Source organism: Diceros bicornis, chromosome 31 (assembly GCF_020826845.1).
Source record: "Diceros bicornis minor isolate mBicDic1 chromosome 31, mDicBic1.mat.cur, whole genome shotgun sequence".
NCBI lineage: Eukaryota > Metazoa > Chordata > Mammalia > Perissodactyla > Rhinocerotidae > Diceros > Diceros bicornis.
In genome coordinates this window covers 43494441-43509127 of record NC_080770.1, presented here as the reverse complement: position 1 = coordinate 43509127, position 14687 = coordinate 43494441, and the positions used below count along the sequence as shown (strand labels likewise).

At 41.9% G+C, this 14687-nt stretch overlaps 1 pseudogene; it reads left to right on the top strand.

Annotated features, from left to right (window-relative positions):
- The window catches only part of LOC131395275 (centrosomal protein kizuna-like), a 64977-nt pseudogene that overhangs the window by 26000 nt on the left and 24290 nt on the right, over positions 1-14687 (top strand).

Sequence of the window (14687 nt, the reverse complement as noted above, 5' to 3'; positions counted from 1 at the left end):
GATCAGAACCTGAGAACCCTGGGCTGCCGAAGCAGAGCGCTCCAACTTAACTACTATGCCACCGGGCCAGCCCCAAAGTGATGGTTTTAAAAGTAATCTTTTCTATCCAGGCCATGTGTTCTTAGTTTAAAGATCAAAACCTTCTTATGTTTTGGAAGGAGTGTAGGGTCAAACCCATGAGAAGGAAGAAGTTGAGTGTGCAGGCCAGTGTTCTGCAGGCACTGGAATGGGAAGCAAAGGCCGGTCGTGTTGCCCTTTGCCCACTGTTCTGTATATGGGATGTTCCTAAACCCCACACTCAGAACTACAGACCACCTCTGCAGATGATGCCTTTTTGTTGTTGCTCATTTAGCAATACAATTTCCTTCCCCAAAACGTTGTTCTGGATGTGACCAACTATGGTGCTTTATTATTCTTCAGTCTCATTAAAAATACAGTAAATGTATAAAACTTTTTAAAAGTAACATTATATTATGTAAATTATGAAGTAAACTCATTACTAGTTATGGGCAGTGATTACCACACCATTTTGAGACTGTTGTTCCCTAGAGAAAATAAAACCTGAAAGTCATGCCTTTAGTGCTGCAACTGAAACATGTCCACTCTGATAGAACACCCACGGGAATGTGTGGAAGTTACCTGGTGGGGTTAAGGAAAAGTTTATTTGCTACAGCCCTAATACAGGGTCATTTTTGCCAAAAAGTAATTCTCAGTTTGCAGTACTGAAAGGAAAAGCATGGCACTTTTTCTCTCTTCCTTGCTTCCAAAAAATATTGTACCTTCCTTTGAGTGTTCCCATTAGCCTGGAGTGGAGTTGTTTTCTTTTAAATTCTCTCTTAAATTCTGTATGACTGAAAGATGAAAATGAAGCTAGAAAGCAATTACTTTAAATTTGGCCAAAAAAATTTATTTATTATCTGCCTGCACTGTTGGGTAAAATAAAATATACCTCTTTAAAGTGCCTTTTGTGCTTCTAGAGATTACTTGTCATCCATCACGTTTGTCCACTTGCTGGAGTTCACAGAGACAAACTGATGGTAAGGCCCAGTGTGTTAGTGCCAGGCCCGTCTACATATTCCCCAGGAAGGACTGGGCATGGGCTGGTCAGACTGATGCCCCTCCAGCTGGAATTATTTTGATGGGAATGCAAATAGAAGACATGAAAGAAATTGAGGTCTTGAATTCTAGGATAGTGTTTTTTATAACACATAGTCTTTAATCTTTAGCTTCATAGTGTTTGAATTCTTTAATAGAGGTTTTTTCAGCAAAGGACTGATGAATATTTTGTAAGCTAAAGTCAGGTATCACGTGGAGAAATAACTACTAGAAACCCTCAGCACAGACCAACTTGTCTTTTAGCCAGAGAAGGTTCTGAATTAATCTAGAGTAGACCATAAGCTCTGTGCAGACAGTACTTGTGGCCGTCTTATTGATCGCTCCTTGCCAAGCCATGGACGCCATGGAAGCCCTGGACTGGTCTAACAGCAACCGTATAAAAACATACTGTAAAAATAGGTGTCATGGATTTCTCTAATCTAGGTTTAAATCTTGGCCTGTCATTCAACTCATGATGTTAAGTATGTCTTCAGTATTGTGCTGAGTGCAACATGAAACTTCAAGTAAGATAAAAATTCAGAAGTCCAGTTGTTGTTCTCAACAAGCTTTTGGTCTTGTTGAGAAGACTAGACAGACATGACATAACTAGAGAACAGTACAATGTAGGATGTGGTCTGTATTGTGCTAAAGGAATTCAGGGATAAGAAAGATCCCTGTGAATGAGGTAGTCAGAGAAGCTCCTAGACAAGTATGAGAAGAGCTAGTCTAAGTAAGCCTGATATTTGGATTGATCAAATTGGAAAAGAACAAAGGTTATCTGGCATCTGTCCTGACTGGACAATCAGGTATTATTTAGCACTGGCATACCATGGTGGGGGGGTGGGGGATACAGGCAACAAAGGGTGCATTGTCTGTAGAGCATTTATAAACAGTAATAAAACCACTAAAACTGTTTTCTCTTATCACCATTCCTAAGAATGGCAGAGATAAAATACTCCTCCCTGGAGGGAGGCTGCTGCCACCCGAACACCCTGCCTATACCCCACTGTGGTACCCCAGCATTGGTGAGCGTCTGCTGACTTCCGCCATTGTACCAGCATTTCAGAGGAGGTGCAAAAACATCAAGCCCTGGTCCTTGCTCAGGGTCTACCACCTGGGGTGGGAGGTGAGACTAGAGGCAGTCTAAGCTGGAGACCCCAAGCCTGCAGACCAGCTCTGTTTGTCCAGCATAGTATTTAACCTCCTTTTGAATTAGCTGCCAGATTTTTAAATTTGGGAGATGTCACGTAAAAATAAAACTAGCAATTGTGAATTTCCAGCTTCTCTTGAAAACTAGGAAGATCGACGTCACTGAGACACATTCCACTGCGGGAGCTGGGAGTGACTGGCCCTTTGAGTGAGGCACACACCCCAGTTTTTTGCGAGCCCACCCCACCAGCTGTAGGCGCTTGACTTCCCCCCAGCTGAGCCGTGAATGACTGTTCTCCCTCTCTGCCACCCCCACCACTGCTCTCCCACTTACACACTCTTCCCCTGCCATCTAGAGCACAAGTTCAGTCTCCTGGCTGTGGTCTGGGTCTCGTGTCTGTCCCCTCACCAACTGCATCTGTGCACGGCTGCCAGGCTAACCCTCTCAAAAACACTGCTTTCAAGAAACGAGCCATAGCTCAGAAATCCTCAAGATTTATTACTATTTTCTCACCCGAGTTTCATATTGAATTTTATTTCCCATTACTATCTTATCACCACAAACAGCAACCCCCACCTGGCCAGACTTGTGTCCTTGCTGGTCCCGACACCCCTCCTACCATGGCATTTCCTCTCACCTTTGCCTGTGCCGCCCATTAGCTTAAAGGGTCATCTCCCCTTCTGTCTAAATCTTGCCCAGCTGAAGTTCCTCCTCCATAGTCAAGCCCTTGTGATGCCAAGGAGCTCTCTGTCTCTCTACTGCCTCACAACTCCTGATTGCCTTCCCAGTGATTATGTGCTCTCCTTTGCTGCTCTGAAATTGGCTTACCTCCGATGGGCCTGTCTTCCTTTTCTTAAGGGCAGATGTTATTTTGTGAATTGAGTGGTGACGAGATAAAGCCTTCCAGGAAGAATTAGGAACCAGATTTTGCCAAAGGAAAAAGAAGTATTATAGGTACTGTAAGTCATATAGGCCAGGAGTCTGGAAGGTTTTTTGTTTGTTTGTTTTTTAATTTATTTTTTAAATTATTTTATTGAGGTCATATTGGCATATAACATTGTATAAATTTCAGGTACACAATATCATATATCAGTTTCTGTATAGATTGCTTTGTGTTCACCACCAATAGTCTAGTTTTTATCTGTGACCATACATATGTGTCCCTTTACTCCTTTCACTCTCCGCCTACTCCCTTCCCCTCTGGTAACCAGTAATCTGTTCTCCGTATCCACGTGTTTATCTTCCACATATGAGTGAAATCATACGGTGTTTATCTTTCTCTGTCTGGCTTATTTTGCCTGGTATAATACCCTCAAGGTCCATCTATTTTGTCACAAATGGCATGATTTTGTCTTTTTTTATGGCTGAGTAGTATTCCACTGTATCTATATACCATGTCTTCTTTATCCATTCATCCGTTGATGGGCACTTGGGTTGCTTCCATGTCTTGGCTGTTGTGAATATTGCTGTGATGAACATAGGGATGCATAAATCTCTTTGAATTGTTGCTTTCATGTTTTTGGATGAACACTCAGTAGTGGGATATATGGATCATATGGTATTTCTATTTTTAATTTTATAAGAAATCTCCATACTGTTTTCCATAGTGGCTGCACCAGTTTGCATTTGCACCAGTTATGTATGAGGGTTCCCTTTTCTCCACATCCTCTCCAATATTTGTTATTTCTTGTCTTGTTAATTATAGCCATTCTGGTGGATGTAAGGTGAAATCGCATTGTAGTTTTGATTTGCATTTCCCTGATAATTAGTGATGTTGAACATCTTGTCATATGCCTGTTGGCCATTCATGAACAAAATGAAAAAACAACCCACCAACTAGGAGAAAATATTTGCAAATCATATATCCAACAGGGGGTTAATTTCCAAAATATATAAAGAACTCATACAACTCAACAACAAAAAACAAAACAACCCGATCAAAAAATGGAAGGTTTTTGGCAGCAGAGCTCAGAGGTGAAGGATCCAACACAGGATGTGGCCCAGAAGGACTAAGAATCTTAGGCTTAGAGTTTAGACAAGAGCTTGAGACACGGCAAGGAACTGGAGCGCCCATAGGGTGGCCTAGGGTCCAGAATAGGGCTTGAATGGGGCGGGGGGGACGGACATGACACGACATTTGTATTTCCTGCCCAGGATAAAAGCCTGCTTCAGAGTCAGGGTGCCTGAGCCTACACTTGTCACTCACCCTCTAATAGACAAACAGAGCACATCTCTTTCATCCTTTTGATATTAGGCACATGGCCATCAAGTGGATCCAGTAACTTAACCCACTGTTGTACTAACTACAAGTTAGTAAGATGTTGCTAATTAACACATTGCTTTACAAGTTGCTTCATTTTCTTTTTGGAGTACATGTTGAATATTCCCAACTACGTATGTCATCAGCTTCTTTAAAGTAGAAATACTGTTTTGTCTTTGATGTCTTCTCCTATAGCTTTTTAGAATCATGCTTTCCCCCAAATAGACATGTTTTTAAAGGAAGTTTCTAATCAGTCTCTTTGGAAGCTACTATGATACCGTGACAGACCTAACCTAAAACAGTGGCCAAATTGTTAGACTAGACCAGTCCCCCAGTAGACTGGAAATAGATAATGAAGGCTAAATCCCTCTTTCCCTCCCTTCCTCTTCTTACTAAAAATAAAGAAAATTGTATTGCAGTGGGATCTGAATGGAGAAATAATAGTCATTTTTCTGCGTTCAGAAATAGAGGACATAACCAGTATCCAGCCAGCAGTTTTCAATTTCTTAGCAGTGACGATTTAAGTAAATTTCACATGAGTTGTGGAGATCTAACTTTGTTATGATTGACAATAGAAAATTAGCCTTTTCTGCTGTTAAGATTATCTAGCATTCCTATCAGTCAGGTGGAATGTGGAATGAGATTGCATAGCTGTCGATTTGAAGGTCATTAAAGTCTTCAAAGGGTTAAAAGTTACTTCCACTGATGGATTTAAAACTGCCACATACACACAAACAAGGTTTTCAAAATGCCCCATTTTACATCTTTGTCGAGAGATAGTCTGGTTGCTGCATTTTTGTGTCTAGATTATGTTACAGATATGTCAATAAACCACGAAGAACCTCCGTAGATTCTAGAAGCTGGGCCATCTGTGCTTAAATAAACATCTCATGCAGCACCTGTTTTATTTTATAGGCTCTATAATCACAGTGACATTCTGAAAGAAGACCTTGAAGCCTGTGGAACAGCTGTCCTTCACCAGCCTCCGAGACTCTTACCTGGAGGTGGCAGCCATGAAAAGCAAGTCAGGTATTATTGGGATGAAATTGCTGCTGTGGAAGGATGGCCATTCTTGTTCCCAGATGCTTCCAAATGAAAACAAAACACTAGTCCACACGGTCACCACTGGGATAGACACTTGTAGTTGTCAGTTTAACTGTTTCATGGACTTGACCATTAACTTCTTTGTAAATGTATTTGTTTCTAATTGTTAATTGGATATATCCACTCAATCCCTACTCATAACAACGTTTTAAGGGCTTACTTGGGGGGAGGGAGCACAGGTAGCCTTCATCTGGTATATTAGCATACCTTCGTGAACAACCCAGGATATAATCTAGTCTAGCCACCCCCCTAGAGGGATGTCATTGGCAAGTCCAAACCCCAGATGGATTCCTCAATTTCCAAGGTCATGCTGGTGATACAGGCCCCCAATCTAGAAGATACAGGCCCCCAATCTGCAAGTATGGTCTCTGGACCAGCAGCATCAACAAGACCTGGGAACACGTTTTCCCCACCCAGGCCTCACTGAATCAGGAATCTGGGGGTAAGACCGAGCCATCTGGGTTTTATTGAGCCCTTAAGGGAACTACCCTCACTCAGGTTTGAGAGCCACCACTTCAAGGATATCCCTTAAAGGCCATAAAGCTAGGATGAGAGAGAGAGGGGGTTAATTATTTGCAGGGTAGTTGGCACATGTGAACCATGATTCTTGTACATCCTTCCTGAGTCAATCAGAAATCTGTTCTCTACCCTCTACCCACCTTTTAGGTAGTGTGGGTTTCTTTTCATGGCCTCAGAAGCTTTGTGGCATCTGAGTGACTTATTGAGGTCATAGAATTACATATGTGTAATTTGTGTAATGGTTTGTCCAGCGTTGGCACCTGGTCGGTGCCTAATTCATGTTGCATAATTGTTGCCAGTGACCTAACTCTGATTTTTATTTTGGGGACTGACTATATTTCCTTTTATTAAAATATATCCCCACTATTTACTAGCAGAGAACAAATTATTTCTCGAGCATGGTCAGCAGATGAGTGTCTGTGAAAGCCCACCTGAAAGGACCTTGTTTCGCTGAGTGAGAGGGGCTTTGGGTCTGGTTATCTTATATCTAACATCGTTTTCTCTACCTTCAGTGTGCCACATAGGCTGTTTTATGTTAATGATTTTCTTCAGAGTAGAATTCAGCATAAATCCCATGAAGGCGTGAGAAGTCAAGATGATGGTTTCTAAAAGGGCCTTGTCACAAGAAGACTTGGCCAATCATATGTTCCATTTAACAGAGCACAAGATGAGGTTCACAAGTCCTGAATGTGTATACATTACCTTCTGCATCTGTACTAGTGATCTCCAAACTGTGGAAAATGCTGGAAATGACCTTCCGGGTCAGTAACTTTTCAACCTGAAGCAGTAAAGGGCAATGCAAGAAAATCCTCTTTCCTGTTTTTTTTTTTTTTTTTTTTTTTTTTTGTGAGGAAGATCAGCCCTGAGCTAACATTCATGCCAATCCTCCTCTTTTTGCTGAGGAAGACCAGCTCTGAGCTAACATGTATTGCCAATCCTCCTCCTTTTTTTCCCCAAAGCCCCAGTAGATAGTTGTATGTCATAGTTGCACATCCTTCTAGTTGCTGTATGTGGGACAAGGCCTCAGCATGGCCGTTCAAGCGGTACGTCAGTGGGCGCCAGGATCCGAACCTGGGCCGCCAGTAGTGGAGCGCGCGCACTTAACCACTAACCCAGGGGGCCGGCTCCCCCTCTTTCCTGTTGTTTTATCATGCAAAATAAAAAACAGCAGTCTCAAATACTCCTTTACAAGGCGGTGGAAGAAGCTGTCTGGGGCGGAGTCTTTCTGCACTCTGTAGGTCATTTGGTGATTATGTGTTGTGAGGCTCTGTAACCAGGCCCCTGTTTCTTTCTCACTGCTTTTTGTATCTGTTGATATACTATTTTGCATAAACCACAGTTGTGGTATGTGGCGTAGAAAGCATATATGCATTTATAATTCTCTGTGCAAACTGACTTGTTAGACTAAATGATTCATTGTGTGACTCTCTTAACCTACGCTGCCAAACTGTGATTGTGGGTGATGAGATAAAATATCTACATCTACTAGACTAGACATTTGTATAGTTTCTCAACATGCATAAGAGAGCATTGATTTCCATTATGAAAGATTGCATTTTGCATGACTGTTGGTCTACAGTTATGTATAAATCAGCTTTCCCTAAGAAATGATCCTTCTTTATGACCAACACAAATTTTAAAATTAATATCTGGAGGCTGCAAGACTGCTTCTTTACCACAATCATTTTTTTAAGCCAGATAAAGAAGTCAGGAATGGTTACTAATGTCAGTGTTATGTTCTGTTACGATTAGGATTGCCCTTTTATGCCGCATTGTGTGTTGTGACTGGGGGTGCTGTTTAATGCACACTGATTGTCACTGGTTCACTGTCTAGCCTTGGAAAAAGTGCCAAGTGTTTATATGACCTTTGAGAGATAAGCAGTGAGGTCTTTAAATACAGATTCTTTCTAACGAGTTTTATTTATTTATTTATTTTTGCTGAAGAAGATTAGCCCTGAGCTAACATCTGTTGCCAGTCTTCCTCTTTTTTTGCTTGAGGAAGTTTAGCCCTGAGCTAACATCTGTGCTAATCCTCCTCTATTTTGTATGTGGGTCACTGCCACAGCATGGCTGATGAGTGAGTGGTGTGGATTCACACCTGGGATCCGAACCCGTGAAGCAGGGCTGCCAAAGTAGAGCACGCCAAACTCAACCACTAGGTCACCAGGCCAGCCCCTCTAACAAGTTTTAATCATGGCATCGGGCTCCTTGCTGCTCTTCTTGCTCTAGCCACCCTCTGTGCCCCTCAGCACCCAGGAATTATTTTGGGCACTCCCCTAAGTGATATATTCCCATCTGCTTTGAGATCTCCCCTGGACCAAAGCAGTCAACTGGTCAACTTGATAAACTATTTCAGAAACACAGATTTGGAGAGAATGATCTACTTTTGTTCCTTAATTGTTAATGACACTGATGTCATTAGAATTCTAAGCCAGGCAGAGTAGGAAGGCTCTAATGGGTTATGAACTCCTTAAAGCCTGTTGAAGAGAACTGTGTTTGGTGTGGCGGCAGCCCTGCTTGTGCCCCGACCCAACCATGGCTGTCGAGGTCTATCTCTTTACTATAATCTCATCTGCAAAATGGGATACCTGCCCCACAGCGTACTCTAAAAGATAGTGAGAAGACTTCTGAATTCCTGCTCACAAAGTGAAGCATCTTAAAAGGAAAAAGAACAAAACCGTTCCTATCATCATTATTGATTTTTGTTATATCAGGGATTAAGTGTTCAAAGACCTTCATATGAAAAGTTTACTGTTATTAGGTGGAAGACCAAGTTGTTATTTTAGACAATCGTGAATTATTAAAATATAATTCATTTCATTTGGGGTAATTGATAAAAAATTTGTTCATTATTGCCTTCTGGAAAACATATTTTAACATAAAAATGATTACTTAAGTAATTTTATCGTATATGAAATCCATATTGAGAGTACTCATTATTTTATTTTTTTTCCAGGTGCAACTAATTAATTGTCTCTTGTTAGTGGCTACTTTCAGATACAGTTGCCCAATTGTGCTCTCAAACTCATGCTGAAAAATTGAGTCAGCTTTATATTATTTGGATTACAGTATGTAAAAACCTCTTTATTTTATTCTGCCTATTATGTTCAGAATAAAATTCAGGGTACTTACTATTTTGTCTGCATTTAAAACTTTGGTCAAGTTACCAATCTGTTGTAAATCAGTTGTAATTAGGAAATGTTGGTACATTTACTTAAATTGCAGTTTTCTGATTGGAAGCCATTCCAAGTGTATGAAGTTAATTATAGACTGTTTAAAGTCTATTCTTTTATTATCTTTTTAATTAAAGGAGTATATCATTTAGCTGACATTGAACTTTGTCTTTTCTCTGTGGCATTGATGTTATAAATTTTCCAATGTAAAGTAGACGAAAGAGAAAAAAAAAACTCCTTTAAATCCTTTGTACCTTGGGCCGGCCCAGTGGCACAAGCGGTTAAGTGCTCGCGCTCCTCTGTGGCAGCCCAGGGTTCGCTGGCCAGGATCCCGGGCGCACACCAGCGCACCGCTTGTCGGGCCATGCTGTGGCGGCGTCCCATATAAAGTAGAGGAAGATGGGCACGGGTGTTAGCCCAGGGCCAGTCTTCCTCAGCAAAAAAGAGGAGGATTGGCATTGGATGTTAGCTCAGGGCTGGTCTTCCTCACACACACACAAAAAAATCCTTTGTACCACTTTGCAAATTTTCTGATTTGGTATGTTTATGTAGAAACATGGGCAAGACTCCATGCAAGGAGAGCCATGGCTGTTGTACTCCTCACCCAATTTGTCCTGAAATCAATCTGCACGAAAGCCTGGTTTTGTGCTGTAAGTGTTGGCTTAACTGTTCAGAAGTCACAGACTCTAGATGCTGTACCTCCTTCCATAGCTCATTTGCTATTTGACCCCATGCAAGTCAATTAATGGGTTTTGTCCTTTTGTGAGGTATGTATAATAATTATAGGAAACCTTAGCTAGTTCTTTCATACCAGAGCCCAAAGTATGGTTACAGTTGGTGGGGACATTAGTAGCCTCTTGCCTTGGCTTTGCCTCTGCAGAAGTCACGTGTATCAGTCACCAGCGAGACGGTCTCTGATAATTCAGTCCATCCCAACTACTTGAACTAACTTAATTCACCCTACTTCAACTTGTTTCCAAGTTTAACTCAACCTAAGTAAGCATCTTTTCAGACCAGAAGCACAATTGATTTACTCATTATGAGAAATGTAACGGCTGAATGGACTAGAATTTGCTGGTAGCCTGTGATTGCATTTTCCCGGTAGGGAAATCTCTTGTGAAACCAAATGTAGAAAAAGGTTGCTTCATTTACATAGAAACAGAACAAAGGAATTGGGTGGCATTATGACATTGGTGAGGTCTAGACAGAACCAAGAAAGGCAAGTTGCTGAAGGGGCTTTCTACCAAACCAGCCAGAAACCTTAGAATCCTTCTGGGAAGTTTTTAAATAAGTTCAAGGATTCCGATGACCCATCCCACTTTATTCAACTCTTGGGAAAAACTAGAGTTAGGTCAGGCAAAGATTATAACAATTAAGATTTATTAAAGAAGGTTCTGAATTGTACCTAGACTTACTTTTTTTCCAAATATTTTCTTATGAAAATTCCAAACATACAGAAAAGTAAAAGGAACTGTGTAATGAGCATCCATATACCCACCACCCAGAATCTACCATTGACATTTGATTGCACTCCCATATGTCTGTCTCTTCATATTTCCATCCATCCATCAGTCACAATCTCTTATTTTTATGCATTTCCAAGTAAGTTGCAGACATTAGTACACTGTTTTTTAACTTTTTACTTTGAAATTTTTAAAACATTCACAAAAGCCACTATAATAACATAATGAAGTCCCATGTACCCCTCACCCAGATCCACCAGTTGTCAACATTTTGCTAGTCTTGTTTTATCTTTCCCTCATCCACACTTTTTTCTTTGAGTAGTTTAAAAGAGACAACATATTTTACTTATAAATACTCACAAATACTTATATCTCTAACATATAAGGATATAATACATTACCATTTAACAAGATTCTTTACTTTATCTGATACCTATTTCTTGTGAGTTTGTCTTGATTATCTCAAAAAAGTCATTTTACATTTGCTTTGTTTGTATCAGGATCGAAATGCTATCACCTGTAAACTGCTGGTTCAATCCAGATACATGATTATACTCCAGCCCAGTTATTTTGGCAAGACAACGTCATAGGTGGTGCTTGTACTTCTTCTTTTTTTTTTTTTTGTGAGGAAGATCAGCCCTGAGCTAACATCCGATGCCAATCCTCCTCCTTTTTTTTTTTTTTTTTTTTTGCTGAGGAAGATTGGCCTTGAGCTAACATCCATGCCCATCTTCCTCTACTTTATATGGGATGCCGCCACAGCATGGCTTGACAAGCGGTGCGTTGGTGCATGCTCGGGATCCGAACCTGCGAACCCCAGGCCACCAAAGCGGAGTGCGCGCATTTAACTGCTGCGCCACCGGGCTGCCCCAGTGCTTGTACTTCTTATTACACCCCCTCAGGCCGCATGTGATATCTGGTTGTCATGTTGTTAGGAAGACTGCTCTGTGGGTTTGAACATTGATAGACTGATGCTTCAGTATAAAGTTTACTGTTATGCAGTTTCCACAAAATTATGATCATTTCCTAGATGCATTCATTAATTTGGACTTACAAAATGGTGACTTTTCTAATTTGTTAATTTCTTCTGCATTTATTAGTTGGAAGAACTTTTCCCATCAACTACTTGTTAATTGTAAAATGCATTTTTTGACCACAAAGGCAGGATAAATGCTTGATTCTATCCCTTTACTTACCAATTTTCAGAATATCAAGTTGTTGCCCTAGCAGCCTCCAAAGGTTTGTTTATTTGTTTATATTTTTAATTTTGGTGAAACACACATAACATAAAATTTACCATCTTAACCATTTTTGAGTGTACAGCTCAGTACTGTTAAGTACATTCACATTGTTCTGCAACAGATCTCTAGAACTTTTTCATCTTACAAAACTGAAACTCTGTATCCATTAAATAGCTCTCCATTTCTCCCTCTCCCAGCACCTAGCATCACCATTCTGCTTTCTGTTTCTGTGAATGTGACTGCTCTAGGTGTCTTATGTAAGTGGAATCATAAAGTATTTGTCTTTTTGTGACTAGCTTATTTTACTTAGCATAGTGTCCTTAAGATTCATCCATGTTGTAGAATGTGACGGGATTTCCTTCCTTTTTGAGGCTGAATCCAAAGACTTTTTATTATTTTTAAAACTTTTTATTATTTATTTTTTAAATGAACTTGTAGATTTTTATATATTTGCTGTGTTTAAGTCCATTGCACTCATTGTTCTTTTTGGTGCTCAAATTGTCCCATCTTTGGCCAGCAGGAACCCTTTCAAGATGGCCTCTGAGGCCTTTTGACATGACTCAGTAGTCTTTGATAGCTTCCATGCTTTCTAGTATGACAAGGTTTTCCAGGCTCATCTTGTACATTTCCTGCCCCAGAACTAGAACAGGGCATTTCCCTAAGGGAACCTGGTTCCTTTTAGTATCTAAATACCGTAGTCTAGGCAGCAATATAGGCTTCCTTTTAACTCTTTCCTAATAATATCTTAATTTTTAATAAATTTCATAGTAAGTATATAACAGGAATCAACTGTTGTTGAGATGGAAATGTGATTTGTTTCTCTTAACTACACTTAAGAGGAGGCTGACTATCTGTGCAGTGATTTGAAACCATGGCCGCGCATTAGAATCGCTCTGTGAGCCTTAAAGAATCCCAATGGCTGGACCACACCTCAGGCCAATTTTACTAGACTCTGTAGGGGTGGCATTAGGCACCTGGATTTTGCAAACCTCCCCAGGTAGTTCCAGTATGCAGCCAAAGTTGAGAATGCTCATCTAGCAATGAAATCATAACCAAAATAAAATTAAAAAAGAAATACCAAGACTCTGGAAATTCCCTTAGTCCAGAATATATTAGGTTCTAGACTTTTCTGGATGAACTGTCTTTTACCAACTTGATTAAGGGGCCTTTGAAAATATGGGAATCTCATAAGTAACCCAATACTACAAATTTCTAATGTGTCTCCTATTTCTGTGTTATAGATCTGAACAAGCGTCAGCCTCAGGCTTGTTGAGGGCACAGTTGGGTCAGCACATGGCCACCTTGAAAGAACGTGATAATTCTATCACAGAAGAGGTAGCTAAGAAGTCTGAAGTTTTCCTAGTCACAAACGTGGACCAGAGGACAGGGGTTAGTAATTTTTATTTTTTTTAATAAGTTTCAAGATGTACAAATTATTCATTTAAGGAAATAGTCATGTTCTTAACAATGGTTAACATAGTTGAAAAAAGATTAAATAATAGTGGGGTTTATGGTTGGTTTTAACTTTCTGCTCTCAGGCCTTTTGCATAGTGTTTTATGTAGGAATCTCAACTCCTTACATAAAGTTGATTCAGGTTTTGGAGCTAACCTAATTAAGCATATCTACCCCAGCATTTTCCAAGGAACTTAGAAGCCTCTTGTGGCGTCCTGGTTTTCTTCCTCCACTCCATCGAGACCCGGGAAACAGAGCCGTCTTCTGTGGCTGGTGTGTGGGCTGGGGCGAGAAGGTCCGAGGGAGTGGAGCCTTGTTGTGCCGGGTCCAGCCTAGGCTAAGGAGTTGGTGTTTATTGAGTAGATTCTGAAAAGCCGGTAGAGCTTTGCGAGCGGGGCTGTAATGAGGTCTCTGCTGCGCCTTGGGGAGTTCTGTCTGCTTGGAGTGGGACTGAGACGGGGAGGAGCGGGCCCTGCTGTGGGTCAGACAAGACAGCGAGGGGCCTGACTCAGGAGCTGGCGCAGAGGGGAGCGTGAGCTGCTGAAGAGACCAGGGAACCCATGGAGCAGACTCCCAAGGAAGGCAGGAGGGGCCTGACTCAGGAGCTGGCGCAGAGGGGCGTGTGAGCTGCTGAAGAGACCAGGGAACCCATGGAGCAGACTCCCAAGGAAGGCAGGAGGGGCCTGACTCAGGAGCTGGCGCAGAGGGGCGTGTGAGCTGCTGAAGAGACCAGGGAACCCATGGAGCAGACTCCCAAGGAAGGCAGGAGGGGCCTGACTCAGGAGCTGGCGCAGAGGGGAGTGTGAGCTGCTGAAGAGACCAGGGAACCCATGGAGCAGACTCCCAAGGAAGGCAGGAGGGGCCTGACTCAGGAGCTGGCGCAGAGGGGAGTGTGAGCTGCTGAAGAGACCAGGGAACCCATGGAGCAGACTCCCAAGGAAGGCAGGAGGGGCCTGACTCAGGAGCTGGCGCAGAGGGGAGCGTGAGCTGCTGAAGAGACCAGGCAACCGATGGAGCAGATTCCCAGGGAAGGCAGGAGGGGCCTGACTCAGGAGCTGGCGCAGAGGGGAGCGTGAGCTGCTGAAGAGACCAGGGAACCGATGGAGCAGACTCCCAAGGAAGGCAGGAGGGGCCTGACTCAGGAGCTGGCGCAGAGGGGCGTGTGAGCTGCTGAAGAGACCAGGGAACCCATGGAGCAGACTCCCAAGGAAGGCAGGAGGGGCCTGACT